This window comes from Pristiophorus japonicus, chromosome 2 (assembly GCF_044704955.1).
Source record: "Pristiophorus japonicus isolate sPriJap1 chromosome 2, sPriJap1.hap1, whole genome shotgun sequence".
Classification (NCBI taxonomy): domain Eukaryota; kingdom Metazoa; phylum Chordata; class Chondrichthyes; family Pristiophoridae; genus Pristiophorus; species Pristiophorus japonicus.
Window position 1 is genome coordinate 353,035,250 of NC_091978.1, and position 27,344 is coordinate 353,062,593.

Sequence of the window (27,344 nt, forward strand, 5' to 3'; positions counted from 1 at the left end):
TTTTTTCTTTCAAAAGGTTGCACAGTTGATGAAATCGATAATACTGAGAAGGCAAAGGGTCAATGAAGCACGTCTTGCCTTTGTAGGGCATGGTGGATGATTCAAGGTGAACCCTGGGAATGGACAAAAAACTGACTGAAGGGTAGGAAACAATGGCTCACATCTTATTGGAGTGGGTCATCTCACAGCGTGCACCATTAATTAGACCTCTTCCCGCACCGTTCAGCTCGGGAAAAAATTGCGGCATAACTCGCTGGAAATGTGAGCTGATAACGTGGCAACGGGGCATCTGGGACCTCAGTGAATGATGGGACCAACAGTGCATCTTCTTCACCAATGAGATTTAAAGATTTAGAAAGAAACAGAGGAACGACGGAGAAGGAGGGTGAATTAGAGTAAAATCAGGTAGAGCGAAAAAGAGGGAAAGAAAAATTACACTGAGAGAGAGGGGAAAAAAGAGACAAAGGAAAAATAAGAAAATGTAAAAACATAAAAATTGAAGTTTTTAAAATCTCAGACAACAATTGACTACTTGCAGGAATGAGGCTGGAGTTTAAATTGTTCCCTTTCTCGGTCGGAGAGATTGATTGGCATTGCATTAACAATTATCACGTTGTTAAAAGGGTACTTGGCCCAAAATTGGCCAGGAGTTACTCCGTTTTTTTTGGAGCAACTTGATTTTTCTGGAGCATCTTAAAAATCCCCATTTTGTACATTCAATTTGCGCCAGTGTATGTGAGTTAGTTAGGATTTTTTTAGTTTAGTTTAATTTTTTTCAAAAGGGGGCCTTACCAGCCACCTACTCCAGCTTTGGCCATTTAAGCCACTTTGGACAGTTAATAGTTGCTCCAAACTAACTTAGGCCAGCATATGTGACCACTTGTGGCCACACAGAAAATCCTTTCGGAGAGTTAAGAAATCAGCGCAGGTAGCCAGAGATAGGGGTGGGAAGGGAAGCGGAGAGGATCTTACAAAGCACCAAACAAAGCACAACAACATTCAAGAAGCATAAAAACCATTAAAAAAAAAATAAAACTTAAGTCCTACCTTCCGAACTCGGGCCCAGGAAGTCAGCAGTCCGGCTGGTGCAAGAGGCCACTCGGCTGGGGATAGGTGCGAGCGGGACAACCGGGTGGGAGAGCACAGGGAACTGACTCTCTATTCCAGTGATCTGACTCTCTCTCTCTCTATTCCAGCGATCTGACTCTCTCTCTATTCCAGCAATCTGACTCTCTCTGTTTCACTATTCTGACTCTCTCTCTCTATTCCAGCGATCTGACTCTCTCTTTCTATTCCACTATTCTGACTCTCTCTATTCCAGCGATCTGACTCTCTCTCTCTATTCCACTATTCTGCATCTCTCTCTCTATTCCAGCGATTTGACTCTTTCTCTCTATCCCACTATTCTGACTCTCTCGCTCTCTATTCCAGCGATCTGACTCTCTCTATTCCACTATTCAAACTCTCTCTCTCTATTCCAGCGATCTGACTCTCTCTCTCTCTCTCTATTCCAGTGATCTGACTCTCTCTATTCCAGCGATCTGATTCTCTCTCTCTCTCTCCAATCCAGTGATCTGACTCTCTCTCTCTCTATTCCAGTGATCTGACTCTCTCTCTCTATTCCAGCGATCTGATTCTCTCTCTCTCTCTATTCCAGCGATCTGACTCTCTCTCTCTCTATTCCAGCGATCTGACTCTCTCTCTCTATTCCACTATTCTGACTCTCTCTGTTCCAGCGATCTGACTCTCTCTCTCTATTCCACTATTCTGACTCACTCTCTCTATTCCAGCGATCTGACTCGCTCTCTCTATTCCAGCATCTGACTCTCTCTCTCTATTCCACTATTCTGACTCTCTCTCTCTATTCCAGCGATCTGACTCTCTCTCTCTATTCCAGCGATCTGACTCTCTCTCTCTATTCCAGCGATCTGACTCTCTCTCTCTCTATTCCAGCGATCTGACTCTCTCTCTCTATTCCAGCGATCTGACTCTCTCTCTCTATTCCAGCGATCTGACTCTCTCTCTCTATTCCAGCGATCTGACTTCCTCTGACTATTCCAGCAGCCAGCCCGGCGTGTGTCGTGAGGCCACTCGGACGGGGATACGGGTGGGACACATCAGGAGCTACTGCGCATGCGCGAAACCTCCAGTGCCCATGCGTTGAGCTGCCGGCACTGTTTTTCGCACAAGGCCCTAGCTCCCCCCCTAATGGATGAAGCATGCTGCGCCAAGCCATGGGAGAGGCCACAGAGCGACCAGAATCCGGGGAGATCTTTTCGGTGCCGTTTTCACCATAGGAAGTCAACGCATCTCCGGTGAGTGCTGCCAAAAAAAAGGATGGACCAAATTTGGGCCCTTAATTACCAGCTCTAACTATCTGCAGTGAGTTTAATGGGTAATGTACAAATCCAACAAGTTCTTAAGAACAAAGATGAAATGGTGTTTGTGTGAAGTAAATGGCGGAGCGGTGTAAACTAACCAGCTAGTTCTGGAAATTCACAACTCGTGGCGTATCTCTTAATCCCCCGAACTTGCTGGCAAATTTGCACATTAATAGTGGCGTATGTCATTAGCACACCATTATCTCTCTAGCAAGATTTGATCCATTGAGTACTCGTTAGAGGAGTTATTGTCAGGGTGAGGGGAAGGACTGAGTGGGGCACCTCAGGGCTCAGTGTTGAGGCCACTCCTGTTTCTAATTTACATCAATGACCTTGGTCACAGAAACTCAATGAAAAGTAGCTAAATTTTCAGATGCTACAAGCTAGACAGAAATTTGAATCAGAGGAGGCAGCTCAGAAACTATAGAACGAGTTGGACATATGTGAGTGGGCAGAACTACGGCCGATGGAATTTAACGCAGACAAGTGTAAAGTACTGACCATAGGAAGGAAGGAAACACAATTCGCGTACTCCACGAATGGTGTTGAAATAACGAAGGGTGGTGAAAAGAGATCTAGGAGCCTCAGTGCTAAACATGTTAAACAATGCTAAACATAGATAGGCTAAGTGAGTGGGCAAAAATTTGGCAGATGGAGTACAATGTGGGAAAATGAGAGGTTATCCACTTTGGTAGGAAAAATAAAAAAGCAAATTATTATTTAAATGGGGAGAGATTACAAAATGCTGCGTTACAGAAGGATCTGGGGATCCTTGTGCAGGAAGCACAAAAAGTTAGCATGCAGGTACAGCAAGTAATCAGGAATGCAAATGGAATGTTGGCCTTTATTGCAAGGGGGATGGAATATAAAAGTAGCAAAGTCCTGCTACAACTGTACAGGGCATTGGTAAGATCACACCTAGAGTACTGCGTACAGCTTTGCTCTCCTTATTTAAGGAAGAATACACTTGCATTGGAGGCAGTTTAGAGAAGGTTCACAAGGTTGATTCCTGAGATGAAGGGGTTGTCATATGAAAAAAGGTTGAGCCGGTTGGGCCTATACTCATTGGAGTTTAGAAGACTGAGAGGTGATCTTATTGAAACATATAAGATTCTGAGGGGGCTTGACAGGGTAGATGCAGAGAGGATGTTTCCCCTCGTGGGGGAATCTAGAATTAGGGGGCATAGTTTCAGAATCAGGGGTTGCCCATTTAAAACAAAATGAGGAGCAATTTCTTCTCTCAGAGGGTTGTGAATCTTTGGAATTCTCTACCTCAGAGAGCTGTGGAGGCTGGGTCATTGAATATATTTAAAGTGGAGATAGACAGATTTTTGAATGATAAGGGAGTCAAGGGCAGGATCAGATCAGCCATGATCTTATTGAATGGCGGAGCAGGCTCAAGTGGCCAAATGTCCTACTCCTGCTCCTATTTCTTATGTTCTTATATCTGTTCTTATGTCCAACCGATGCAGAAGAGCAATCAACAAAACTAATAGAATGTTGGACTTTGTAGCCAGAACAGTAGAGTACATGTCAGAGGAAGTTGTGATCAAACTGTACGGGGCTCTGCTCAGACTACATCACCAGGATTGTGTCCAGTTCTGGTTGCTGAGATACTCGAGAGATGTTCAAGCTCTGGACGGAGTGCGGAGAAGGACCACAAGGCTGATCCCAGAGTAAGGGGTCTGAGTTATGAGGGAACACTGGAGAGACTCGGGCTTTTTAGCCTCCAAAGGAGGCAACTGAGAGATGATCTTAAACAGGGATATACGATTGTTAAGGGTATAGGAAAAGTTAAGCTGGAATATGATTTTCAATTAAATTGGGAGAGTAGGGTGGAGGGAAACAGGTTCGAACTGGTGAAAGGTAATTTTAGGACAGCCATCAGGAAATTGTTCTTCACATGGATGGGGGGAGATCTTGACTTTGTACGATGTGACGGGGTGGGTGAGGGAGAGGGTAGATCTTGACTTTGTACGATCCATGGGTGGGGAGGGGGGTGGGGGTGCGGATGCAAACCATTTTTACGGCTGCATCTCCTTTAAATAGAATTGGCGAGCTGGCAGTGCTAAATGAGCGCTGATAGGCAGCTTGCAGATTACGATAGGCTCTGGAAAATCAGCAGCCCATCCTCAGAGCCGAGCTGGTGGTTTAACCTACAATGGAGGGCCAGGCCAACCGGGGAGGGGGAGGGGAGGGGCGGAAGGTGAGGATTCAGGCAGGGCGACTTTTGTGGAGGCGCAAGAAGAACAATAATGCTCCTCTTGGCCCCAAATAAGTTCCAGCGCACTGGCCAGTTTTGGAGCCGTTTTGTTTGAACCACAACCGTTACATGTAGCCACCTTGCATTAAAAGGCAAAAGACTGAGCTGCCCCACTTTTGATAGGATGGGTACTAAACCAATAAAGTGAGGATCACTGGCTCATAGTGCCAGAAGCTCAAACTTTTTTGTTATGCTTTCTGTTCCTTCCATCTTGCATTGCAAACCATTCCACCCTCACCTTCTAACCTCGTTACTTATTCACGGCATCAGGAGCTTAATTATTTGTGAATGAAATATATTTATTCTGTACCTTTGCAATCCCTACCTTTAAAACATCATGCTATTACTCTGCAGTCCTTGTGCCCATTTATTCCTTCACCTCACCTCAGCTAGCTCGCCCCTTATATTTCTAAAATCTGCCCTAATCCAATCTCGTGTTCCAGTTTTTATACTTAGTTTTTCCCTTTTTAGTTGAATCTTAAACCTGAAATTGTGGTCACCATTCCGAAGGGGTTAACACACATTGACCACAGCTACCTGATCTATTACATTACTCATAACCAGATCTAGAAATGTGGTACACCAGTGTGACAACAATATCTCCAGTGGTATACCAGTGTGTCAATATCTCCAGTGGTACACCAGTGTGTCAATATCTCCAGTGGTACACCAGTGTGTCAATATCTCCAATGGTACACCAGTGTAACAGTATCTCCAGTGGTACACCAGTGTAACAATATCTCCAGTGGTATACCAGTGTGTCAATATCTCCAGTGGTACACCAGTGCAACAGTATCTCCAGTGGTACACCAGTGTAACAGTATCTCTAATGGTACACCAGTGTAACAATATCTCCCGTGGTATACCAGTGTGTCAATATCTTCAGTGGCACACAAGTGTGTCAATATCTCCAGTGGTACACCAGTGTGTCAATATCTCCAGTGGTACACCAGTGTAACAATATCTCCAGTGATATACCAGTGTGTCAATATCTCCAGTGGTACACCAGTGTAACAGTATTTCCAGTGGTACACCAGTGTAACAGTATCTCCAGTGGTACACCAGTGTAACAATATCTCCAGTGGTATACCAGTGTGTCAATATCTTCAGTGGCACACAAGTGTGTCAATATCTCCAATGGTACACCAGTGTGTCAATATCTCCAGTGGTACACCAGTGTAACAGTTTCTCCAGTGGTACACCAGTGTAACAGTATCTCCAGTGGTACACCAGTGTAACAATATCTCCAGTGGTATACCAGTGTGTCAATATCTCCAGTGGTACACCAGTGTGTCAATATCTCCAATGGAACACCAGTATAACAGTATCTCCAGTGGTACACCAGTGTAACAGTATCTCCAGTGGTACACCAGTGTAACAATACCTCCAGTGGTATACCAGTGTGTCAATATCTCCAGTGGTACACCAGTGTAACAGTATCTCCAGTGGTACACCAGTGTAACAATATCTCCAGTGGTACACCAGTGTGTCAATATCTCCAGTGGTACACCAGTATGACAACAATATCTCCAGTGGTACACCAGTGTAAAAATATCTCCAGTGGTACACCAGTGTAACAATATCTCCAGTGGTATACCAGTGTGTCAATATCTCTAGTGGTACACCAGTATAACAATATATCCAGTGGTACACAAGTGTAACTATATCTCCAGTGGATCGCCAGTGGTACACCAGTGTGTCACTATCTCCAGTGGTACACCAGTGTGTCAATATCTCCCGTGGTACACCAGTGTGTCAATATCTCCAGTGGTACACCAGTATGACAACAATATCTCCAGTGGTACACCAGTGTAAAAATATCTCCAGTGGTACACCAGTATAACAATATCTCCAGTTGTACACCAGTGTAACAATATCTCCAGTGACCAGTGTAACAATATCTCCAGTGATATACCAGTGTGTCAATATCTCCAGTGGTATACCAGTGTAACAATATCTCCAGTTATACACCAGTGTAACAATATCTCCAGTGGTACACCAGTGTAACAATAGCTCCAGTGGTACAGCAGTGTAACGATATCTCCAGTGGTACACCAGTGTAACAATATCTCCAGTTATACACCAGTGTAACAATATTTCCAGTGGTACACCAGTGTAACAATAGCTCCAGTGATACAGCAGTGTAACAATATCTCCAGTGGTACGCCAGTGTAACAATAGCTCCAGTGGTACAGCAGTGTAACACTATCTCCAGTGATGTACCAGTGTGTCAATATCTCCAGTGGTATACCAGTGTAACAATATCTCCAGTTATACACCAGTGTAACAATATCTCCAGTGGTACACCAGTGTAACAATATCTCCAGTGGTACAGCAGTGTAACAATATCTCCAGTGGTACACCAGTGTAACAATATCTCCAGTTATACACCAGTGTAACAATATCTCCAGTGGTACACCAGTGTAACAATAGCTCCAGTGGCACAGCAGTATAACAATATCTCCAGTGGTACACCAGTGTAACAATAGCTCCAGTGGTACAGCAGTGTAACAATATCTCCAGTGGTATACCGGTGTGACAATATCTCCAGTGACATTCCTGAGCTCCTCTGCCCAGATGCTCAACAAGATCTTCATGTGCCGGGGGATCATATATCACCCCGGTCTGGCACCCCGGTTTGTAGCCAGTCTGGATTTCAGCTGCGGGGACAGGTTGCGCTACTTCAGATGTGGTTACACCCCCCTCCCCAGCCTAACCCCCAGGTGCTCACCACTCCTGCCCCCCTACCTCGATGAATCCTCCTAGCCTCTTGTGTAATAAATACAAAAATGGGAAATAAAGCTCACAGTCATCTACATTCCAAAAACTAATTGAAAAAGAGAACATACAGTCATTAAAAATATACTTGTGCAAATTACATGTGCTTTCATTATTACCACAAGCTTCTTCAGGAACAAAGGGACCTTGGAGTGCATGTCCACAGATTCCTGAAGGCAGCAGGCCAGGTAGATAAGGTGGTTAAGAAGGCATACGGAATACTTGCCTTTATTAGCTGAGGCACGGAATACAAGAGCAGGGAGGTTATGCTTGAACTGTATAAAACACTGGTTAGGCCACAGCTAGAGTACTGCATTCAGTTCTGGTCACCACATTACAGGAAAGATGTGATTGCACTAGAGAGGATACAGAGGAGATTTACAAGGATGTTGCTTGGACTGGAGAATAGTAGCTATGAGGAAAGATTGGATAGGCTGGGTTTGTTTTCTTTGGAACAGAGGAGGCTGAGGGGAGACCTTATTGAGGTGTATAAAATTATGAGGGGCCGAGATAGAATGGATAGGAAGGACCTGTTTTCTTTGGAAGTGGGGCCAACAACTAGGGCGCATAGATTTAAAGTAATTGGGAGGAGGTTTAGAGGGGATTTGAGGGGAATTGTTTTCACCCAGAGGGTGGTGGGGGTCTGGAACTCACTGCCTGAAAGGGTGGTAGAGGCAGAAACCCTCACCACATTTAAAAAGTACTTGGATGTGCACTTAAAGTGCCATAACCTACAGGGCTACGGACCAAGAGCTGGAAAGTGGGATTAAGCTGGTAGCTCTTTTTTGACCGGAGCGGACACGATGGGCTGAGTGGCCTCCTTGTGTGTCGTATTCTTTCTATGATTCTACGATTATATGATTTTATGATTAGGCTGGATAGCTCTTTGTCGGCCAGCGTGGTCACAATGGGCCAAAATGGCCTCCTTCCGTGCTGTAAATTTCTATGATTCTATGATTCAGCTGATCACCTGTTCTGCTATCTTTCCCAATTGGTTATCCACTTGTCAAACCTACTTTACTAAGTAGCTGACACAGAGTCACAGACCTGAAAGGTTAACTCTGTTTCTTTCACCAGCATTTTCTGTTTTTATTTCAGACTCCAGCACCTGCAATATTTTGCTTTTGTATTGCTAAATAGCTTACATTCTTAAATGCTGCTTCAACACAGGGCCTGCAGTAATGTTCTACAGCTGGTGTAAACTATTGTGTGTCTTTTTTAAGACGATCGATACAGCTTGCTGACCTGCAAAGGGACAAGTTAGAGCAGCTGCTTTCTGGTGCCAATGCTTGGAGAGAGCAGTGTCTGTGCTCCTTAACACCTCTCCTTGGTCTCCCGCTCTCTCTCTCCCTCTAGTGACCATTTCTGAAAGCTCTGTTGATTTTGCTTCCCTGAGGTTAGGGGAGTTGGGAGTTCCCTGACACAAGAAAGGAAGAAAGCATAGTTGGGTTTTTATTCAATTTGCTGGAGATCTGAAATCTGAAAATGCTGCATGGGCTGAGCTGGGCGGGCCTTTTAAACGTGTGGCATATAAATAACAATTGTAATTAAAAGCAGGAGAGGGATTCCTGCAGGACCCGGGGAAACCAATTCATAGAATCATAGAAGTTTACAGCATGGAAGGAGGCCATTCCGGCCCATTGTGTCCGCGTCAGCCAACAAGATGCTATCCAGCCTAATCCCACTTTCCAGCTCTAGGTCCGTAACCCTGCAGGTTACAGCACTTCAAGTGCACATCCAAGTATTTTTTAAATGTGGTGAGGGTTTCTGCCTCTACCACCCTTTCAGGCAGTGAGTTCCAGACCCCCACCAGCTTCTAGATGAAGAAATTTCCTCTCAAATCCCCTCTAAACCTTCTACCAATTACTTTAAATTGAATTCTTTAAATTCAAAGAACTGTCACGAAAGCAAAATACTGCGGATGTCGGAAATTGAAGTAAAAACAGAAAATTCTGGAAATCTCAGCAGCTCAGGCAGCATCTGTGGAGAGAAACAGAGTTAACGTTTCAGGACTGTGACGAAGGGTTATCGAGCTAAAACGTTAACTCTGTTTTTCTCTCTCCGCAGATGCTGCCTGACCTGCTGAGATTTCCAGCATTTTCTGTTTTTATCAAAGAACTGTTACTTTGGGCTAAAAAGCACATGCCTTATAAAACGACTCCATGGATACACGGAAGTGCAGGGGACTGCTCCCAGCTTCAGTGTATTATGCAGCGTGGAGGCCCCGATCTGCGTGAGGACACCAGCGGCAGGAGTGGAGGAGCGGCGGTCCGGGAGCAGCGTGGAGGCACACCACTTCAGGGGGCAGCACGAGCTGGTGTAGGAGGGCGACGGCAGCGAAGAGTGACGTCATCAAGGTCCAGGTCGGTGATTGGAGCGTGGGCAGGTACAGCAGGAGCAGCGAGTGACTGTGGAGGGATGTGATCAGGGCCCAGGAGAGGCGTGAGTTCGGGGCCAGGGGCCCAGGGGCAGCACGGGCCAGCCCACACTGTGCGATATGTGTGCGCACTAGGCCCGTGCAGCAGAGCTGGTCTCCAGTCGTCTTGGATAACCCTTGGCACTGGACCAAGACCGAGCTCTGTCAAGCCCGTGTTGTGGCTGGTGTGCAACGGCCACCACACGTTAAACAAATCCACCCACAGGCATCTTCCACCCTTCAGGATGTAGTTCAGGACCTGGAATATTAGGTCCTTCATTGAAACACCTGTGAACCCATCCTTTTTTGGCGTGGAAGCAAGTCACCCTCGTTTCGAGGGACTGCCTATGCTGATTAAGCAGGCTGCACATCTAAATCCTGCAAGGTTATATGACTGAGGTCAATGCTTACAACTGGTCAAGAAGGATAAGTACCAAGGGAGCAATTAATAGATTGAGTGTGTGAAAACATACCAATAGCTATATAAAAAAGTGCAGCCATTGAGCCTTGGTGTAACAACACACGATAAAAATCTTTCTCCGGGCTTTCCACTTCAAAGAGTTCCGAGCCTGCCCTCTGTCTGCTGATTAAAGAAATGGGTCATACTTCAACAACTGTAAAATAATTCGAGATGTACAGCCAGGGAAGGTCATTGTTAGCTGTCCCAAATCCTCCTCACCTCAATTATTTACTTATTTTAAGTATTTATAAAGAATTTCAATATTTATTCTCAGGGGAAAGAGAATGAGACCTGGGAGCTGAATCTAGAGTTGTGAAGGGCCTGTACCTGAAATTTTAACCTCTTTTCTCTTTATAGACACCAATGGGTCCTGCTGTTCATAGAATCATAGAAATTTACAACACACAAGGAGGTCATTTTGGCCCATCATGTCCACGTCGGCCGACAAAGCGCTATGCAGCCTAATCTCACTTTCCAGCTTTTGGTCCGTAGCTTTGTAGTATATGGCCCTTCAATTGCATATTGAGCGACCCCCCAGCCTGCGAGCACCATCGGAGCAGGCCGGGGAGCGGAAGGAGCAGCATGGCGGCAGTGAAGAGTGACGTCACGAAGATCCAGGTCGGTGATTGGAGCGTGGGCAGGTACAGCAGGAGCGGCGAGGTCGGGACGAAGGAGCACAGCGAGAGATTGTAGAAGGAAGTGACCGGGGCCCAGGGGAGGTGTGAGTTCGGGGGGCCCAGAAGAGGCGAGGGCCCAGGGGCAGCACGGGCCCAGCCCACACTGCGATACGTGTGCGCACTAGGTCCGTGCAGCAGAGCTGGTCTCCAGTCGTCTTGGTTAATCCTTGCCACTGGACCAAGACCTAGTTCTGTCAAGCCCGTGTGGTGGCTGGTGTGCAACAATCATCATACATTAAAAAAATCCACGCACAGGCATCTTCCACCCTTCAAGACTTAGTTCGGACCTGGAATTTTAGGTCCATCATTGAAACACTGTGAACTTTTTGACGTGGAAACAAGTCACCCTCGATTTGAGGGACTGCCTATGAGTGAGTGCATATTTAGGTACTTTTTATATGTGGTGAGGGTTTCTGCCTCTACCACCCTTTCAGGCAGTGAGTTCCAGACCCACACCACCCTCTGGGTAAAGAAATTTCCCCTCAAATCCCCTCTAAACCTCCTACCAATTACTTTAAATCTATGCCCCCTGGTTGTTGACCCCTCTGCTAAGGGAAATAGGTCCATCCTATCCACGCTATCTCAGCCCCTCATAATTTTATACACTTCAATAATGTCTCCCCCTCAGCCTCCTCTGTTCCAAAGAAAACAACCCCAGCCTATCCAATCTTCCATCACAGCTAATATTCCCCAGTCACGGCAACATCCTTGTAAATCTCCTCCGTGCCCTCTCTCGTGCAATCACATCTTTCCTGTAATCTGGTGACTGGAACTGCACGCAGTACTCCAGCTGTGGCCTAACTAGTGTTTTATACAGTTCAAGCGTAACCTCCCTGCTCTTGTGTTGAGTGCCTCGGCCACTAAAGGCAATTATTCCACATGCCTTCCTATCTCTAACATTTTCCGTTTGTTATTTCTGTGAGTTTTGTTTCTCTATCAGTTTGATGTTCTTTGTGGGATGTAATATTATAGCTGATTAGCTTAGGTAACTCCAGCACTAATTTTATATTCTGATGAAAGGTCATGGACCCGAAATGTTCACATATGTTTCTCTCTCCACAGAGGCTGTTTGACCTGCTGGAACAGAGTTAACTTTCAGGTTGATGACCCTTCGTCAAAACGTTTTGGGGGCGATGATCCTGGCGAGGTGGTACTTCCTGTGTCTGGAGCAGAAGTCCCGCCCCAGCAACAAAATTGGGGTTAGCGCCCCCGAGAGGAAGTGGATCGTAAAGTCGGCCCTCTCCAGGGTGGTACTGGGACGGTAAGCATGCAAATGTTACAGCACTACGCGGCCTCTCTGCGTAACGCTGACGCGAGCTTTGACGAAGGGTCATTGACCTGAAGCGTTAATTCTGTTTCTCTCTCCACATATGCTGCCTGACCTGCTGAGCATTTACAGCTTTTTCTGTTTTTATCTCTCATAGGCCAATATGTCCAATGTCGCATTTTCAAAGAGAACCAAGAGTTTGACATTTCTGGGCCCTTCTCCAGTTCAGAACCATTCCCTTTTATTAAAAACAACAACAACTTGCATTTATATAGCACCTTTAATGTAGTAAAATGTCCCAAGGCCCTTCAAAGGAGCGTTGTCAAACAAAATTTGACACTAAGCGACATAGGAGATATTAGGATAGGCTTGATTAAAGAGGTAGATTTTAAGGAGCATCTTAAAGGAGTAGAGAGAGGTAGAGAGGCGGAGAGGTTTAGGGAGGGAGTTTCAGAGCTTAAGGCCTAGGCAGCTAAAGGCCTAGGCAGCTGAAGGCATGACCGCCAATGGTGGAGTGATTAAAAGTGGGGATAAGCAAAGGAACAGAATTGGAGGAGCACAGAGATCTCAGAGAGTTGTAGGGCTGGAGGAGATTACAGAGATGGGGGGGGGGGGGGGTGGGTGGGGGTGAGGTGACTCTTCTTTGAGGAGGTGTACCTTTAAGTGCAAACTAGGTAATGATACTTTGCCCCATTGCATGCAGCAACACCTCAAGATTGTAACTTATTTTTATTCATGCGTGGGATGTGGGAAGTTTGGCAAGGTTGAGAATTCTAAAATCGAGGTGTTGCTGGACTGGGAGCCAATGTAGGTCAGTGAGCACAGGGGTGATGGGTGAACATGACGTGTTGTGAGTTAGGATGCAGGCAGCAGAGTTTTGAATGAGCTTAAGTTTATTAAGGGTGGAAGTAGGGAGGCCAGCCAGGAGAATGTTGGAATAATCAAGTCGAGTGGTAACAAAGGCATAGGTGAGGGTTTCAGCAGCAGATGAGCTAAGGCAGAGACAGAGAGAGGTGAAGTTATGGAGGAGGTAGCAGGCGGTCTTCGTGATGGAGCGGATATGAGGTTGGGAGCTCATCTCAGGGTCAGATAGGACACCAAACTTGTATACGGTCTGGTTCAGCCTCAGACCATGGGCAGGGAGAGGGATGGAGTGGGTGGCTAGGGAGCACAGTGTGTGGCGGTTCCCAATATTTAGTTGCAGGACATTTCTGCTCATCCAACACTGTATGTCGGAAAAGCAGCATGGCAAATCAAAGTGGAGGGGGTCGAGAGATGTGATGATGAGATGGAGCTGGGTGGCACCAGCGTACATGTGGAACCTGACATGTTTACAGATGATGTCGCCGAGGGGCAGCATGTAGATGAAAAATAGGAGGGGGCCAAGGATAGGTCCTTGGAGGTCTCCAGAGGTAACTGTGTGGGAGTGGGCAACGGTTTTGTAAAGTTACATGAAATATTTCGAGAAGTCAACAGTAAAAGAGTGACAGGGTTCTGTGGACACACCGATGATGGCACTGAGGTAAATATTTGTTATCGGAAACTGCTGAGCATCTGTCCCCAGCTTCTTCCACATTTTCAGCCAGGTCCTCCGAGAGCTGCACTCATCCTGTCAGCCATCTCTTGCCAGGTGTTTTGGGTAACTCTTCTTTGAGGAGGTGTACCTTTAAGTGCAAACCAGGCAATGTTACTTTGCCCCACTGCATGCAGCATCATCTCAAGATTGTAACTTATTTTTATTCATTCGTGGGATGTGGGCATCGTTGGCCAGATTGACATGTATTGCTCATCCATAGTTGTCCTGAGAAGGTGGGAGAGGAGCTTCTTCTTGAAACACTGGGTGGCCATTTGATATAACTCAGTGACTTTCTAGGCCATTTCAGAAGGCAGCTAAGAGCCAGCCACATTGGTGTGGGACTGAAGTAACACTCGACTTGATTATTCCAACATTCTCCTGGGTGGCCTCCCTACTTCCACCCTTCATAAACTTAAGATGCTTCCTTCTCTAAAGAATCAGTTGGGTTTTTACGACAATCTACACCTTCCCGGCAATTTATTGATTATTTTCTAAAACAAAATTCAAATTGTCACAGTGGGATTTGAACTTGCATGCTCTGGATTACTGGTCTAACAACATAACCACTTGGCTATCATACCAGTTTATGGAACCAGCCATTGTACAGTTCCAATCTCCTTCCATTCTGTTCATTTCCAAATCAATACCTTTAATTTGTTGCTGCAGCCCTTTAAATGCCTGCAGCTGAATTTTAAAATTCTTGTTCAGTGTGCAAGAAAACCCACAGGCAGAACAGATTGTCAGGAGAGCTTGGCGAGGAGATAAATAAGTAAGCTAACGACAAACTTTAAGCTGCAATGACCACACAAGAGATGTTGGCAGGAAATCCCACATCACAACTCCCGGCAGAAATGTCCGACGACTATTTCTCTGTTGCCGCTGCTCCGTCGAAACAGCAACATTATCAACTCGTGATACTTGAATAAGGGAACCATAAACCATAAATCAGCATGAAATAATTTCTCAACATCTGAATTGTACACAAAAGAGGGTGGGAGGAGGCATGGGAAAGGGCGGGGAGCAGAATGGGTCTGTAGGCAAGGGGAGGTAACATAAGAACATAAGAAATAGGAGCAGGAGTAGGCCATTCGGCCCCTCGAGCCTGCTTTGCCATTCAATGAGATCATGGCTGATCTTCTACCTCATCTCCACTTTCCTGCACTATCCTCATATCCCTTGATTCCATTAATATGAACGTGCGGGGGGGGGGGGGGGGGGGGAGGGGTAGGGGGGGGGGGAAGGGAGAGAAGGGTAGAGGGCAGCAGCAACGGGAGCGGCGCAGTGGGAAATGAGGATTAGGAAGGGGGAGAAGGAAAGGAGTGGTGGAGGAGCGAGGGAGGGGAGAGAAAGGATGGAGAAGTGGGGAGTCAAGGGAGGGGAGTGGTGCGGAACAGGAATTAGCAGAAATAATGAACGAAAGCAGAGGCATGAGGTCAGGTGGAATGATATCGTGGATAATGGTCAGATGCAAGCCCATTCTAATAAAAAGCACACTGAAACCCTGACTCGCAACATTTTGTGAATTAAAATCTTGGTTAACTCACATTTGTCCGATGTACGTTGAAGTTGTAATGAATCCTCTCGCTGTCTGCTGCCACAGCTATCAGATCATGGAATCATAGAATAGTACAGCACGGAAGGAGGCCATTTGACCCATCGAGTCTGCGCCAGCTTTTCCGAAGAGCAATCTAGTTATTCCCATTCTCCCGCTCTTTCCCCATATCCCTGCAATTTTTTCTCCTTCAAGTATTTATCCAATTCCCTTTGAAAGCCAGATGCAGCTTCTGATGATGATTTGCAGCACTCAGTTTCTCCCTCTGACCCCAGGATCCACGACTGTTTTATCTACAAATGAAACCATCAACAATTTCCTACAGGAGTCCTTTAAAAACTGGGAATGGAGACACTGGTCCAAGCCATCCCAGAGTTCAACCTGACCCAGCCTCCTTGAAGAGCCATTAGGGCCGCAATGGCCCCCCTCCCGCGCACGCACCCCGTTTCTATGGTTTTTACCACCCCGGTGGTTGAGGTGGCCTCTTGAGCGAAATTCCGCTCTTTGGTTTTTTTTTTCCCACTCGGATCCGGAAGTCGCTGTTAAGGGGGGGGGGGGTGGATATGCAGCGGTGACAACACCTGAGGGGCGGAAGTTGGGGGCGGTGCGGATTGGCCACCGCGATGACGTTCTCAAAGCGCCACATCACCACAGCGCTCCCTTTCACTTAAAGGGGTGAGCCTGCACGATCTTTAAACTTTGGTCCACTGGGCCACCAGGGAGGGTTTCGGCCGGGCCAGCAGCCGGGTACCCAGGAGGGGGTGCCAGGTTGCCTGTTGGCAGCCCGGCCGAACCCGGGGAGGGGCATAATTGTCGGGTCGACATGGCAGTCGCCCAACAAAAAAATACATGGCGGCAGCGGCAGTGCGCCCTCCCCTTTAAGGGAAGCCGCACCGCCATTGCAGAAGGCCTCAGCCTCACTGGACCACCGCAAAAAAGCTTGTTTTAGCAACGCCCGGAGGGGGGAAGATTTTCACAGCGGAATTTTGCCGTCGGAGTGGTCGATTGGCGGTGGGCAATGTGATGGCGCACTTAGCATGGATCGGCAGCAACGGAGCGGTGGTGGGGGGCGGGGGAGTGGAGCAGGTCACCATTGGGATAACACAGGAGTTGAATTTTAATAAAGACGGCCATTATACGAAAAGTCGGCGGCCATTACACTCTGCAGCTTGGCCGCTGCTTTCTGGTGTTAAGAGGCCTTCAGGAAAGGGGCAATTTCGGGCCATTGTGTCCTCAAATTACCATGGAATGCAATTTTGTTCATTAGTGAAAAACAGTGTAACTGGAAAATTCCCCAAAGAGATATCTACAGATCTAAAAGACACAATACAAAGGTTTAATATCTTGAAAATGTCTCTTCAATTTTATTATCATTGCTTGTTCTCAACCTCAGACACTATATTCTATCTGTCAGTTAAAGAGTTCATCGGTAAACAGAGGAGGAACATTAATTTAGGTAACGAAACTTAGAGGATAGATTCAGGATATTGAAGTCACACACGGCTCTTCATCAACCTCTAGCTGTCAAAATTGTAAAAGTTTCCTACTAGCTGAGGGATTTACTTTAATCTCTGCCCTGAGCGCAGTCACTGGTGTCATTCAATGATACAACCAACTACATTTGCTTCTGCATTCCCACTGGCATTGCAGTCTCAAAGTCAATACCAAGTTAATTTTTGGAACCTTGTAAGATTTCAGTAAGTTTTCTTCATATAGGTGACTATTACCACTCCCCTCAGTCCTTGATATAAACCTCCCCCTACACTCACACACACGCACCCTCACGCGCACACAGACCCAAACACAGTCACACGCACCCTCACGCGCACACAGACCCACACACACACACACCCACTTACACACATGTATCCTCGCATGCACAGTCGCAGGCACCCTCGTACACACGCAACCACGCATGCCCGCGCTCACACCCACTCACACACACACACCCTCGCACATACACACTCACACACCCTCGCAAACGCACCCTCGCACACACGCACACACACATGCACCCATGCACACCAAGCACCCTCGCACACACACACGCACACACAGACCCACACACACACGCACCCTTGCACACACATACAGACACGTACCCTTGCACACAGACCCAGTCACACACATGTACCCTCGCACACACATGTGCACCCTTGTACATGCAAGCACCCTCGCACATACATGCACCCACACACACACGCACACACTCAGCCATCCAAACACACACATCCCACTGCATAGGCATCCCTTACGCACAGATCGGCACACTTGCACCCACACTTGTAACCCCCCCACCACACATACATGCACCCCCTACACACACACACACCCCCACATGCACACACACACACAGAGGGGAGCACTGAAAAAGTAGTTTTTTCAGGTCTTTCTAAGATGTTTTTCTTCATTCTGATCTTTGATTGTTTTGTAATTGAAAGAAAAATAGGCCAGAAATCCCATCACCATTTCATGTATCTGTGAGGAATTTTGAAAGCATTTTTAGCTATAATCACATTCGAGAGTGAGGAATGCTATTGATTTCTAACCCACTCAGCTCAGATCCCTGGACCTGGAGTGCATTGACTGAAGCTTACCTCTGGCGGGAAATCTAATTCCAGGTGAATGTTGCTCAATTCAAACTGACCCCAGGCAAAAGCTGATGATTAGAAATGGGTCGATCCCATTGTCTTTAAACATGAATCATCAAACGTCAACAGAAACACACATAAAACAATGTTAAAGCTAACGGAAATAAAAGCAGAAAATGCTGAACATTCAGCAGGTCAGGTGCCATGTGTGGAGACTAGGGTTGCCAACCTTCCAGGATTGCCCTGGAGTCTCCAGGATTGACAGATTCATCTCAGGGCACTGCAGTGAGCATCCCAAGAGAGACATCATAAGGGCATTAAAATTAATTGTTTTCTTCATTGACTTTAAACACCTTCGCTTCTTAATTATAAAAAATATTGGTGATGGGAAAAAGTGCTGTTCGCCTGTGCGGGCGATTGGAGGTGTGAGGTCATGTGATCAAGCCGCTAGGAATATGTCCAATCAGAGTTGGCCATCCGAGTGAAGAGAGCCAATGTTTCAGGCTGATGACCTTTCAGTTGCTGTCTGACCTGCTGAGTGTTTCCAGCATTTTCCATTTTTTATTTCAGATCTTCAGCATCCGCAATATTTTGCTTTTGTTAAAGTTCGTGGCACTTCTTGGCAATTGTTCTTCAACGTTATCAATGGTCAAATATCTGAAAAGCTCACTTTATGTCAACTGATAAATCTTATGTACCTTCGTCATGGCACACAAAAGTGATGTCACTAAAAATATGCAGCTATATCTTTGGAGATGACTGGAAATTATACGACAAAGGGTGCAGAGGAGATATACGAGGATGTTGCCAGGACTGGAAAGCTTTAGCTATGAGGAAAGATTGGATAGGTTGGGGTTGTTTTCCTTGGAAGAGAGGGGTGATTTAATTGAGGTGTATAAAATTATGAGGGGCCTAGATAGAGTGGATAGGAACGACCTATTTCCCTTAGCAGAGGGGTCAATAACCAGGGGTTATAGATTTAAAGTAATTGGTAGAAGGATTAGAGGGGAGATGAGGAAACATTCCTTTACCCAAAGGGTGGTGGGGCTCTGGAACTCACTGCCTGAAAGGGTGGTAGAGGCAGAAACCCTCACCACATTTAAAAAGTACTTGGATGTGCACTTAAAGAGCCGTAACCTACAGGGCTACGGACCAAGAGCTGGAAGGTGGGATTAGGCTGGTAGCTCTTTTTTGACCGGCGCGGACACGATGGGCTGAGTGGCCTCCTTGTGTGTCGTATTTTTTCTATGATTCTATGATTCAATGATTTAATGATTCCATGATTCTGATTCTATGGAGGAAGGGTTCAAGGGAATGAGGTTATTCAGAGAGTATAAAAAATCGGATGCTGAGGGATAATGAGAAATGATTGCTCCCACTCCTGACCTTGGATCTTCTCTGATGAGTAGTCTTACCACAGGTTGACTTTATTTTCAAATACAGCAAAAACCTTGTGTCTGTAACAACAGAGACTACGGATGAACATTTGGAACTGTTTAATCTTTGGGTCACGGTTGAACGCAAACTAAGCTAAAAAAAAGAAAAAAAAAAGAAAGACATGCATTTATATAGCGCCTTTCACGACCACTGGACGTCTCAAAGAGCTTTACAGCCAATTAAGTACTTTTGGAGTGTAGTCACTGTTGTAATGTGGGAAATGCTGCAGCCAATTTGCACACAGCAAGCTCCCACAAATGTCAACTTTATAATGACCAGATAATCTGTTTTTGTTATGTTGAGTGAGGGATAAATATTAGCCAGGGCACCAAGGATAAGTCCCCTGTTTTTCTTTGCAATAGTGCCATGGGATCTTTTACACCTACCTGAGAGGGCAGAGGGAGCCTCGGTTTAATATCTCATCCGAATGACGGCACCTCCAACAGTGCAGTGCTCCCTCAGCACTGCGCTGGAGTGGCAGCCTAGATTTATTGTGCTCAAGTTCCTGGAGTGGGACATGAACCCACAAACTTCTGATTCAGAGGCGAGAGTGCTACCCACAGAGCCACAGCTGACACGGTGAGCAGGGACAGCTGAGCTGGTTGGAATTGGGCACATGTCACCAAAGGACTGGCAGAGATTGGACAGGGAGCAGACTGGGACATGTAGCACCCATAGCTACATGGGTTTGTTCTGGAATGACATCGCTGAACTATTACCTTGAAATGATGAGATGGGTTCACATCTGGGATGCTCGATAGGGCTTGATTTCCCAATCTTGACTGGGCTTCTGGGGGGGGGGCGGGGAGACACCAATCAGAGACAAGTCGTTCCCTGACAGACAGGAACAGCTGACCCTAGCATCCCCCAGCAATCAGTTACAGAAAAGTCATAGCAGGTGCCCCAGGAGAGTTATCCAGTCACCCTGTCATGCAGTGAATAGCAGATGGGGAAGGGCATTGAGTGAAGGGGTGAAAACAGCACGGGAGGAGGAAGAGAACCAACTTTGCAAGGAGAGAAAGTGCAGGAGGCGATATAATAGTGGTCAAAGGACTCTCAACTAATTTGCAATATTTACAGAATAACAGTGCATTGGGTTAATGCTTTACTGGGAGCCAAAGATTGGCAGCGGTTACGCGCTGAAATTTTTGAACTCGATGTTGAGACCAGAAGGCTGCAAAGTGCCTAAGTGAAAGATGAGGTGCTGTTCCTTGAGCTTCGTTGGAACAGTAGGAGACCGAGGACAGAGAGGTCAGAGTGCGAATGGAGTGGAGAATTAAAGTGACAGGCGACCGGAAGCTCGGGGTCACATTTGCGAACTGAACAGAGGTGCTCCGCAAAGCGGTCACCCAATCCACGCTTAGTCACCCCAGTGTAGAGGAGACCACATCGTGAGCAGTGAATACAGTATACTAAATTTAAAGAAGTACAATTAAATTGCTTTTTTACCTTGAAGGAGTATTCGGGGCTATGGATAGTGGGAAAGGAGGAGGTAAAAGGGCAATGAAGCACTTTACAGCCAATGAAGTACTTTTGGAGTGTCGCCACTATTGTAGTGTGGGAAATGCAGCAGCCAATTTGCGCACAGCAAGCTCCCATAAACAGCAATGTGATAATGAGTAGAAATTCTGTTTTGTTATGTTGATTGAGGATAAATATTGACCAAGACACCGGGGACAACTCCCCTGTTCTTCTTCGATATAGTGCCATGAGACCTTTTATGCAAACTTGAGACCTCGGTTTAACATCTCATCTGAAAGACGGCATCTCCAACAGTGTAGCACTCCCTCAGCCCTGCACTGGAGTGTCAGCCTAGATTTACATAGGAACATAGAAACATAGAAAATAGGTGCAGGAATAGGCCATTCGGCCCTTCGAGCCTGCACCACCATTCAATAAGATCATGGCTGATCATTCACCTCAGTACCCATTTCCTGCTTTCTCTCCATATCCCTTGATCCCTTTAGCAGTAAGGGCCATATCTAACTCCGTCTTGAATATATCCAATGAACTGGCATCAATAACTCTCTGCGGTAGAGAATTCCACAGGTTAACAACTCTCTGAGTGAAGAAGTTTCTCCTCATCTCAGTCCTAAATGGCTTACTCCTTATCCTTAGACTATGTCTCCTGGTTCTGGACTTCCCCAACATTGGGAACATTATTCCTGCATCTAACCTGTCCAGTCCCGTCAGAATTTTATATGTTTCTATGAGATCACCTCCCATCCTTCTAAACTCCAGTGAATAAAGGTCCAGTCGATCCAGTCTCTCCTCATATGTCAGTCCAGCCATCCCGGGAATCAGTCTGGTGAACCTTCGCTGCATTCCCTCAAAGCCAAGAACATCCTTCCTCAGATTAGGAGACCAAAACGGAACACAATTTTCCAGGTGTGGCCTCACCAAGGCCCTGTACAACTGCAGTAAGAGCTCCCGGCTCCTATACTCTAATCCCCTAACTATGAAGGTCAACATACCATGTGCCTTCTTCACCGCCTGCTGTACCTACATGCCAACTTTCAATGACTGATGTACCATGACACCCAGGTCTCTTTGCACCTCCCCTTTTCCTAATCTGTCGCCATTCAGATAACATTCTGCCTTCATGTTTTTGCCACCAAATTGGATAACCTCACATTTATCCACATTATACTGCATCTGCCATGCATTTGCCCACTCACCTAACCTGTCCAAGTCACCCTGCAGCCTTTTAGCATCCTCCTCACAGTTCACACCGCCACCCAGCTTAGTGTCATCTGCAAACTTGGAGATACTACACGCAATTCCTTCATCTAAATCATTGATGTATATTGTAAATAGCTGGGGTCCCAGCACTGAGCCCTGCGGCATCCCACTAGTCACTGCCTGCCATTCTGAAAAGGACCCGTTTATCCCGACTCTCTGCTTCCTGTCTGCCAACCAGTTCTCTATCCATGTCAGTACATTACCCCCAATACCATGTGCTTTAATTTTGCACACCAATCTCTTGTGTGGGACCTTGTCAAAAGCCTTTTGAAAGTCCAAATACACCACATCCACTGGTTCTCCCTTGTCCACTCTACTAGTTACATCCTCAAAAAATTCTAGAAGATTTATCAAGCATGATTTCCCTTTCATAAATCCATGCTGACTTGGACCGATCCTGTCACTGCTTTCCAAATGCGCTGCTATTTCATCTTTAATCATTGATTCCAATATTTTCCCCACTACTGATGTCAGGCTAGCCGGTCTATAGTTACCCGTTTTCTCTCTCCCTCCTTTTTTAAAAAATGGTGTTACATTAGCTACCCTCCAGTTCATAGGAACTGATCCAGAGTCGATAGACTGTTGGAAAATGATCACCAATGCATCCACTATTTCTAGGGCCACTTACATAAGTACTCTAGGATGCAGACTATCAGGCCCTGGGGATTTATCGGCCTTCAATCCCATCAATTTCCCACCTAATAAGGATTTCCTTCAGTTCCTCCTTCTCACTAGACCCTCGGTCCCCTAGTATTTCCAGAAGGTTATTTGTGTCTTCCTTCATGAAGGCAGAACCAAAGTATTTGTTCAACTGGTCTGCCATTTCGTTGTTCCCCATTATAAATTCACCTGAATCTGACTGCAAGGGACCTACATCTGTCTTCACTAATCTTTTTCTCTTCACATATCTATAGAGGCTTTTGCAGTCAGTTTTTATGTTCCCAGCAAGCTTCCTCTCATACTCTATTTTCCCCCCTTCTAATTAAACCCTTTGTCTTTCTCTGCTTAATTCTAAATTTGATGTGCTCAAGTCCCTGGAGTGGGACTTGAACCCACAACCTGCTGTCTCAGAGGCGAGTGTGCTACCCACTGAGCCACATCTGACACTGTCAACATGAGATTAGGTGACATAGCCCAGTCATTAATATCCAACTCCTCTGTATCAGTTTGTCTGAGCTTCAGGTGACAGTGAGGCCTGACATGTAACTCTGGGCATTCCCTGTTGCTAAACTTATGATACCAGTTAATTTGCCATGGATATGATTTGTGACAGGTTACTAGTGCAAGAAAACTATGAATGTTATATAATTGTTCTGAAATTCTCCGATATTTTCAAAAGACAGCTATAGGTTCAGAGGCCATTCAGTACAACTTAACTCATCCACCCAGAATTTTAAAAACATACAATCCCCAACACGACATCTAACTGTATGAGGCAAATGTTTCCACCTCCATTGCCCTACCCAGTCACCATTCCAGGTCTTCATCACTTTTGGAGGAAAAAGTTATTCTTACTGTGTGATCTAGCCTGTGTGCCCTTGTCCCAGAATATGGTCTACCGTGAAGAGATACTTCAGAGTTACTTGATCTGTGCTGCCCACCATCTTGTATACTTCATCACATCCTTTCAAGGCTAAAAAGCCCTAACTTGTGGAGTCTTTCTGTTTAATCCAATCCTTTGATGCTCCACATTGGCCTTTAGGCTCTTCTCTGCACTATCTTAAATGTTTCCCTTATGTCCTGGCGACTAAAACCATGCTAAAGGTGTGTTTGCATTCATCTCCTCCAGCACCACAACCCCGCGACATGTCTGCGCTCTTCTAATCTTGCCCTCTTGAGCATCCCTGATTATAATCGCTCAACCATTGGTGGCCGTGCCTTCTGTTGCCTCGGCCCAATGCTCTGGAACTCCCTCCCTAAACTTCTCTACCTCTCTTTCCTCCTTCAAGACACTCTCTAAAACCTACCTTTTTGACCAAGCTTTTGTTCATCTGCTGTAATTTCTTCTTATCTGGCTCGGTGTCAAATTTATTTCTTTGTCTTGTAACACTCCTGTGAAGTGCTTTGGGCCATTTGACTACGTTGATGGTGCTAAATAAATGCAAGTTGTTGTTGTTGAATTCATTCAATTTCATTCAATTTCATCCATGTAGGCAAGCTATTGGGCTTGTTATCAATTTCAATTATATACTCAGACACTCACAGGGGCATTGTCGTAGTGAATCGATTAGGGCTTCACTAAAGAGAGCTTTTGTCTTTTTAATTTTTTTTCAGCCTAAACCAGAACAATCCAATCAAATTACAAAACAAATAATGTATTTTCTCCTGTGTTATTCAGAGCCACCAAGAGCTCACCAACAACACTCTAACAGCTCATTATTAATCAGCGGAAGACTTGCTGCTGCCTTCTGCCAACTCTTTACTGAGCCATCTGCTCGCATCTGCCACCAACACGACCCAACAGAGGGCATGGTCTAAACAAGCAGCGCCCAACATTGCCAATTCATCTGTGCGAGCACTCACATCATCTTCCAGTAAAGCAGTAGGAGAAAGCCTGAAGTAAAAGATAGATTTAGACCGGATGGAATCACTTTCATGGGCCTTAGGCTGGGCACGAATGAAGGGGAGCGCAATTTCATTCAAAAGTGGTCAAATATTTACAAATGTGATCATAGAATTACAGAAATTTACCGCACAGAAGGAAGCCATTCAACCCACTGCGTCCACACTGGCCGAAAAAGAGCTATCCGGCTTAATCCCACTTTCCAGCTCTTGGTCCGTAGCCCTGTAGGTTACGGCACTTCAAGTGCAAGTCCAATGCGATGAGGGTTTCTGCCTCTACCACCCTTTCAGGCAGTGAGTTCCGGAGCTCCACCACCCTCTGGGTGAAAAAAGTTCTCCTCAACTCCCATCTCATTACTTTAAATCTATGCCCGCTGGTTATTGATCTCTCTGCTGGGGAAATAGGTCCTTCCTACCCACTCTATCTAGGCCCCTCATAATTTATTACACCTCAATCTAGTCTTCTATTTCATCTTCTCAACTACGTTGTCATGAGTCATAGAAGCATGAAATGCCACAGTGCAGAATTGGCCACTCGGCCCATCATGCCTGTGCCAGCTTTATGAAAGAGCTAGTCAATTAGTCCCATTGCCTTGCCCTGTACTTTACTTGACTCACAGAATCTCGGTGTTGGCTTTACTGGATCAAAAGACCTTGATCCAGGAGACACTGCCACTGGTCTGTACCATTGTCTTTCCACTCATGGAAAGTCGCCCATCTTCTGCCTCCACATTCGACAGAATTAAAGAATGGCAGACGGGAAACTTCTCCTGAGCTGACTGGAAGGTGTGCAGATTGGCACATTCAATCGAGTTCGGCACCATGATGCCATGGGATGTTGCCCTTCTTACACCCAGTGCACTAGCGGTTGTTGAATCAGTTGGTGCCCTTTGCAATAAGTTCAGTGGGTAATTGAACTGTTAGATCTTTGAGTGTCTGTATATTGAAGCAGTTTAATTTCACTCCATAATGGATTCCTGGGTATAAGATTTTACAGCAATTTGGAAACACAGCGGTGAGCCCAGAGACTCTGAAATTAATTTCAATCATACATTTGCAATAGGTGCATAAAAATTGTAATTCTGCAAGTAGATTTTTTTGTGTGTCACAAACCGTTAGATGGCACTTTACTTATTTCCACCCTTGCACAGCTTCATTATTTCTATGCTACATCATTTTCAATGCTGGCCTCATTTGAACAGTGACTGATAGCAAGATGACATTCCAAAGTACGTTATGATTGTGACTTGGAAAACAAACATACCAAACATTGGATTACTCACTAGCACAGCAAGCTTTATATTCCTGAATATCGACTGTAGTATTTTATATTTAATCTGCCAGTCTGAATGCATCTTTGCATATACCTGTATTATTCCAAACACGTTTCTTTATAATATTACTCCTTTAATGACAAAGTTAAAACATAAAAGAAACAAAATACAAAAGGCAATTTTGTTTCTTTCACACGTCATGTACTATTTGCCCAATTGGAGTCTACCCACTCGTTAATCTCCAGAGGCAGATGACTATAATCAGAGCTAAAATGTGTATGATTTAAACTTTGTAACGTTTCTTTTCCTGACCCCACCAAAGGCGACCTAGCGAAGCTTTACACTATCAGTCTCACATTACAACCAACATCATTCACCCCTCGAACCCTGCCTCCCACGGACAACATTCCCATGGTCACAGCTGCACAGGAACCATAGGGAATATTTGAACAACTATAGCCATACTTACCCTTATAACACTCAATCCGGCTCTAACCAGGTATTGATCCAGCTCCCTTTTTCTCAATGGGGTCAATTGACACAGTATTAACTGTTTTTGATGGGGTCTGTTTCTACAGCTCTGTGGGAGAAAAAGTTCCCGTCTCCACCTCCTTGATTCTTACTAATGGGGCTCTTTAGTTCTGCAATCATAGTCTTTGAATAGCCTGCTTAAATATACATTTTCAATGCCTCACAGCATTTAAAGACTTGGGTTCTGACCACTGTCGATTCTTGTCTCTAATACAGCTTTTGACAGTTGATAATGTTCCCCATTCAGCTGGTCTGTTTCCCAATAAGGTACGCTGGAAATTAGAGGACTTGCCAGGGTGCCAGAGGGAGGGCTTGATCATTGGTAAAAATGGTTATGAGAAGGTACTGCCTGTCGATGACTGAGAAATAATCAGCTTCCATTAACGTGTGACTAACTGTAGGAAAAAACATACAATATCCCCTGAAACTCCATCTTAACCTCGTAGCTAAAATTGCTCATTTCATCTTTATTGCTGTACATTCACAGACCAAGTCAGGTCATCACCTTCGTCACCGATGACTGTGAAAGACAAGCTCCAATATTAATGTCAGTTTTCCAGCCACACGTTGAATTTGCTGCTGCCTGGATTGGCACATTGATATTGTTGACACATATCCAAAAGCGATTGCACTAAGCTCATTCAAGGAAGAAAGAAATTACACACTACATCAACCGCAGTCAGTAATGTAATGTATAAATGATGAGCAGCTATTATGAAACAATTATTCCTAGAAGCTCGGTGCCAGGATATGGGGAAAATGGAAATCTGAATGAGATCTTGAATGACAGCGCAAGCTGGATGGACAGAATGGCCTTTTTTTATCCATTCATGGGAT

General features: G+C 45.6%; 1 long non-coding RNA gene across 2 annotated transcripts in view; it reads left to right on the forward strand.

The window, feature by feature from the left end:
• LOC139249389 (uncharacterized) overlaps positions 1-27,344 on the forward strand; it is a 165,614-nt gene that overhangs the window by 60,780 nt on the left and 77,490 nt on the right. For both annotated transcript variants that reach the window (XR_011591167.1, XR_011591163.1), the window contains exon 2: positions 12,038-12,236. This is a non-coding gene — a long non-coding RNA (uncharacterized lncRNA). The remainder of the gene's footprint in view (positions 1-12,037; positions 12,237-27,344) is intronic.